Source organism: Furipterus horrens, unplaced genomic scaffold (genome assembly GCF_987537825.1).
Source record: "Furipterus horrens unplaced genomic scaffold, mFurHor1.1.pri manual_scaffold_1, whole genome shotgun sequence".
Taxonomy (NCBI): domain Eukaryota; kingdom Metazoa; phylum Chordata; class Mammalia; order Chiroptera; family Furipteridae; genus Furipterus; species Furipterus horrens.
The window spans coordinates 53,598,275-53,604,082 of NW_028327171.1; the positions used below are offsets into that span (position 1 = coordinate 53,598,275).

At 43.5% G+C, this 5,808-nt stretch overlaps 1 long non-coding RNA gene across 1 annotated transcript; it reads right to left on the minus strand.

Moving 5' to 3' along the window:
* Positions 1 to 4,051: 4,051 nt before the first annotated feature.
* LOC150021110 (uncharacterized) lies at positions 4,052 to 5,511 on the minus strand. The gene is made up of 3 exons (XR_016512283.1): positions 5,383 to 5,511; positions 4,875 to 4,984; positions 4,052 to 4,194 (listed from the first exon to the last, which is right to left on the minus strand). It is a non-coding gene; the product is annotated as an uncharacterized LOC150021110 (long non-coding RNA).
* Positions 5,512 to 5,808: the final 297 nt, after the last annotated feature.

A 5,808-nucleotide genomic window follows, 5' to 3' on the forward strand; every position in this document is an offset into this window, starting at 1 on the left:
GAAGATGAGGTCAGAATTTATTGTTAACTAGAAGCTTGGTTTAAGGCAGTGTTTTGTTAGAGAGACGTGATTAGAATGGGGCAAGAATCACCGTGTAACAATCCAAGATTGGCAGAAACAGCAAGGCAAGGGATTTCCAGTCGAGGACTTCGAAGAATCTTAGAGCACAAACTGTGGGTGTTTCCCATTGAAGAGCTGATGAGAAGTTCCTTTAATGAATACTCAAACCACTTCCCTGGGTAGGAGATTTCTAAAGAAATAAAGTCATACTGATGAAGGTAGAGGAATATTAAAATTCTGCTGTTGAAGACAGAGAAATAGCACAAAGTCATGTTAATATAAACAATAAGATATGGTTTAAGTTCTCATGTCCAGGTTGAGTGTGGAGCTGACTGATTTTGATTCTCAAGCCACTAAGATTGGGGATGGTTTGTTATATAGCAGTTAACAATCGAGACACTCTTCAAACCTTCCACTTCTCAATGTTTCTGTAGTTCTCAAGTCATTCATTCATCAGATACTCTACACCTATTATGTGCCAAGCATGGGGCTAAGCACTGGAGATATGAATAAGAATACAACAGGGCCTTTGCTTTTCAGAGCTTAAATTGTAGTAAGGAAGAGATAGACAATAAAACATTAATCAAAAAAATTAACAAGGTAATTTCTATACTGATGAAATGTTCTGAAGAAAATGAAATAGAGCAACGGGAATCCTCCTGAGAAGATAACATGACATGACATGTGGATGACATATGAATGGTGGGAGGATTCAACAGCTCTAGCTCTCAGCAGAGAATATTACAGGAAGGGGTGCAGCCAGGGCAAAGTCCATGAGGCAGAAAAGAGGGCTGGCATGCTGGATGGACAGAATGGCCTGCAGGCCTGAAACGTGCTGACCAAAGCGGGTGTGGCCCACCATGAGGCCAGAAGGCTGGCAGAGATCAGATTACATAAGGGCTTTGATGGTCATGGTAAGGAACTTAGAAGCCACCAGAGCAGCGTTGCCCACTAGAAGTCAAATGCAGGCAACATATGCAAGTTTTAATTTTCTAGTATCCACATTTTTTAAGTAAAAAAAAAAAAACAGTTATTAACCAGAATTAATTTTAATATTTTATTTAACCCAATATATCTATTATTTTAACATATAATCCATACGTAAAATTATTCATGGGATATTTTACATTTTTTTGGTGCTAAGTCTTTAAAATATATATTATACTTCCAGCATATCTCAATTCAGACTAGCCGTATTACAAGTGCTCAATAGACACCTGTGGCCAGTGGCTATCATACTGGCCAGAACAGCGCCGGAGGGTCTAATAATCATCCTCAGAACTGACTTGCATTTCTTTCTTCCCCTCATATTGACCTGCCATCATCATCCATCAAGAGCTTACATAACTCCATCTAAATATTGCCACATCTATCTCATCAGCTTCACCCCTGCTCAAGTGTCTTCATTATTTTGCACAGCAGTTATTGCTACATCCTCTGAACTGGGCTTTCTGCCTTTGCTCTAACTCCACCAATCTCTCTCTACCATGCTACTGATGCGTTCTGCTAAAGCATATCTTCCATCCTCTCCTTTCTCCCCTTCAAGTCTTCCATAGCTCCTCTGCCCTGTGAAGTTCAGACTGCTTTGGAAGGCCTACAGGACCCCTCTGAAATAGCCTCACCCCTCCTTTTAGCCTTTCTCACAAACCCCTTTATATAATACTGTTAAAACCCAGGTTCCAGTTTGGTCCACTTCATCACACTGCCCCAGTGACTTACAAAAAGTAATGTTATTTTATTTCCCAAAATATCCTTAAACACCATGGATTAATTATAGTGAAATATTGGCAGCTTTCAGGATTTGTTTCTGTTTATCATTTTCATTTAATAGCAAATTTCCTCTCTGTATAAAAGTGTTATTTTTTTTTTTAATTTGATAGTTTTTATTTTGTAAAATTTTTATTTCTTCTAAAAGCAATTCCAGTGACCTGTAACATTTGGGTATGAGTTGCCTGCTTGTTGCTTGATTTGTTTGTTCCTGTCCCATAGCCAACTCTTGGCAAAAGTGGTGCATGGCAACTGTACATAATCGGGCATCATATGGTTTGTGCGTGTGTGCATGTTTGTGTGTGTGTGTAAAATTTTAAGCTAAAGTATACTTAATTGCATTTTGAAAACCTATGACATCACTTGAAATTACAGAAACACTATGGGATATAACAAGTTCAGGCTGGGAATCTCTAAAATCCTCCTTGACTTTGGTTATGACCTTGTAAGAGCATCCTAACCACCATCTTTGAAGTATGGTTTAAAGCCATTCCTCATGTTTTTCTTTTTCCCCTTGGTTGAAACATTTAAGTAACTGAATATGTAATTTTTGCAGACCCCATTCCAAAAGAGCCATCAAAACAGAATTCACATGATGGCCACATGCTGGTGCATGTCACACAGCTGCTCTTGACTATTTATGGATGTGAGATATTAACTCCAGAGTTAGACTGGAAGTGAATTGAGTCATAACTTGTTATTGAAGGAAGCTTGTGCTTACATCTCTGAAAATCAATATCAAAAGTCAAGGGGCTCACGAGCTTGTTCCAGCTGGAGTCCCCATTCCCTAGATCTTGTCTATCAACTTGATTTGGCTTGATTTTAATTTGGTTTGGGAGCCTACTTCAGTCCTTCGCATATATTTCAGAATAAATGGAAGTCTAATAGCAAACACTTTCTGCTTGTCTAACAGGCACATAATGGCTCTTCTCCTTGCCAGACCTCGGGTCCAGGGCTCTACTGAGAAAACCTACAAACAAAGCTGTCAACCAAAATTAATTTTAGACTATAATTAGAAATCAAAGCATTTCTCTGAGCAAAAAGAGCTGAAGCAAGGAAGATACAGGCTCAAGTAGCAACCGAAATTGTGCCCCTGAGACAAAGGAGAGGCTACCTTTCACAGAAAAACTTCCTGCCATGGTTCCCATTTTGGTTCATGTTATGCAAATGAGGCTTCCAAATTGTGTAGCTCTGATTGGTCAAGGTAAGTCACAATCTATTGACTGGATGGTAGCATGGGGACAAAAGGAGGAACTTACCTACAGTGATGGACTCAAACAGCGGTATAAACAGGCAGGATGGTGCAGAAGGTTAGAAGTTAGCTTGTCTTTTTCCCTGGGGTGCAGGGTTCAAGAGATTTCAATTTTAGGCCCATTTAACCGCAAGGAGTCTTGACAGGTAAATTCCTTCTCAAAGTGTATAAATTTAATAAAACTCATAGTCCCTCAGGCTGCCTAGACTTTTGGTCACCATCTTTTCTACCTCCCCCTAACACTAAACTCTTACTGAGCACTTACTATGTGCTGTTCTGTGGAGACAGATGAATGAGACAGTGGCTTCTCAATCTCTGAAGAATTTAGGTGTAAATAGAGAATTTTTAAAAGAGGTCCCTGAAGGTGATTCAAGAAAAATGAATACTTTTTTTAAGGTTGGAGATTCCAGGCAGCTTGGTAGGTGAGAGAGGTTGGAGAAGTAGAGAAGAGGTTAGAAGAGGCTTCAGGGCAGGGTGTGATTTAGAGAAGGAGGGCAGAAAAAGGCCAGGTTTGACTGGTTTCATGTGCCAATGAGTCACAGCTATCGGGAAAAGTTGCCTCTTTCAATGGCCTAGAGAAGGCCAGGTAAAGCCTGAAGAACCTGACCTGGAGATAAGCCCTGCCCCAACTCACCAAGACCTTAGTAATGTCACTTTAGTTTCCTCATCTGCAAAGTGGGAGCGTTGGATCATTTGGTTCCAGGGGTCCTCCAGCTTGAGACCACAATCCCCTGAACTGCCTTCCCAATAGGCCTTTCTGCTGAATGGGGTCAAAACAAGCAGACAATGTGAGCTATGTATGTCAGATGTTGCAGTTAGCTGTCCAAGAACACAGAACCCTTATCAGGTTCTCATTTATCCTTGTCCCCAATCTCTGCCCACTCCTCTCTACTTGGTTTAGGTTTTAATCTTTCATTCATTCATTCATCCATTCATTCAACAAAAACATTTAGTACCTGCTGAGTACTGGGTACTATATTAGGCAACACAAATAATCCCAATCCCACTGTGGGATGGACTTCTTAAGTGAAAAATCTACTAGGCTGGTCCCAGGAATCTGACACCCAGTGCTGGGGAAGTTCTTGTCCATTTGCAGGGGAATTGCAGCAGATTCTCTGCAATGAAGAGTGAGGGGAGTTACCATACACAAGTGTCCTACCTCACCTGAGACTCAGCACTTCTAAATGAAACTTGAGATTCCCTCCTCCTCACATCACTCTTCTCCCCACAGTTAACAGGAATACCCACCCTTTCCCTCTCCAGGTCCCTTTGTCCTTCTTACACTCCTTACACAAAGGAGGCAAGTGGTCCCAAGAAGTGGAAGGAGGAGTGTGATCCTGACAAGCAAAGGAGGAAAGGGCACTGGCCCACCAGCAGTGGATTAAAGTCGCAGAAGGCAGTGGGGTTGGGAGAGGCACTGGGCCCAGGCTTGTTGGAGAGAGGACACTGGCAAAACTAGCCAGTAGCTGAGCAATCTGGGTTTCAGGGTTCAGGGGACCTGAAGCAGCTGGCATTTCTCTCCTATCCTCAAGTCACCTTCTTTCCCCTCTTTGTGGCTTATTGGCTTTGAACTGGGAGGACCTGTTAAGGAATCTAATCATTGCTCTGAACTTGAGGACACCTACCTCAAGAGAGACAGGGCAAGCTCCCCGAGCCATGGACAGAGCAGGCAGGCCTGGGCTTCTGCTGGAGTTAAGGCTCTGCCTCCGTGCCCAGCCTGACCTGGTGATTAATGCCTCCCATGGGAGCAGGACCCATAGCCCTTCCTTCTGTCCTTTGGGAGGCCACATCTTACCCCGTCTTCTTTGTCCTGAAGAGTGTTCATATTTGTCATTAAGGAGGTAGTGAAGGCAGTAAAAAGGAGTGTTGAACTGGGAACCCAGAGCAGCCCAAAGTAGTTGCAACCTTTAAGTGAAAGAAGAAAAAAACCCTGAGTTGGGGTGGGGAGTGTTGTATAAAAACAGGAATGAACTAGGGTAAGAGAGGGATGGTAGGTATGTAAGGGGAGCAAGAGAACAAGACTTATTTACAGTATTCTGAGAGCAAAATATTAGAGTCTTCCCTCACCACAGCAGGATCTCAGGGCTCAGCATAAAAATCTCAATATTTCAAGGTCTCTCCCATCCCTCCACCACCCCACCGCTCCCCCACACCCTCCTCTTCTCTCGCTTCAGTGGTTTGCATTATCGTTTGCCAAGCTCCAAAAGCCTCAGGACCTGTATCTACTTCAGACCCAGCTGTAAGTCTTCCTCCCCACTCCAGGAATTGCACAAATAAATCACTGAGAACAGAGCTCTCCTCACCACAAACAGCACGCAAGCTTCTGCTCAGCCTCTGTGGCCTTGGACCAGCTCCTGGAAGGGGCCCCCTCCTGGTGACAAGCACCCACATAGCCTGCCTCTCACAAATGCTCAGCCCCAGGGAGGCCCTCCCTCCCAGGTGACCTGACAGGCTCAGAGGGAACTGGCAAGGCCAGGCTGTGCTGCTCACAGCCACCCTCACCCTGGGCTAAGCTGGGTCCAAGGCACAAGGCTTCTTTCTCTCCCAGGGGACCAATCATACAATTCAGCGACCTTGAGAAAGTTATTTTAGCCTCCGCAGGCTTCCCTTTCCCTGTTCTAAAATAGATCAGAAATTTATGCTGCTCAGTTCACGAAGAAGCTGCCTTGGAAAGGACTGATTTGTTCTGAAGTGTTTTGGCTTCCTGAGAGGAACCCAAGGTTCTGGAA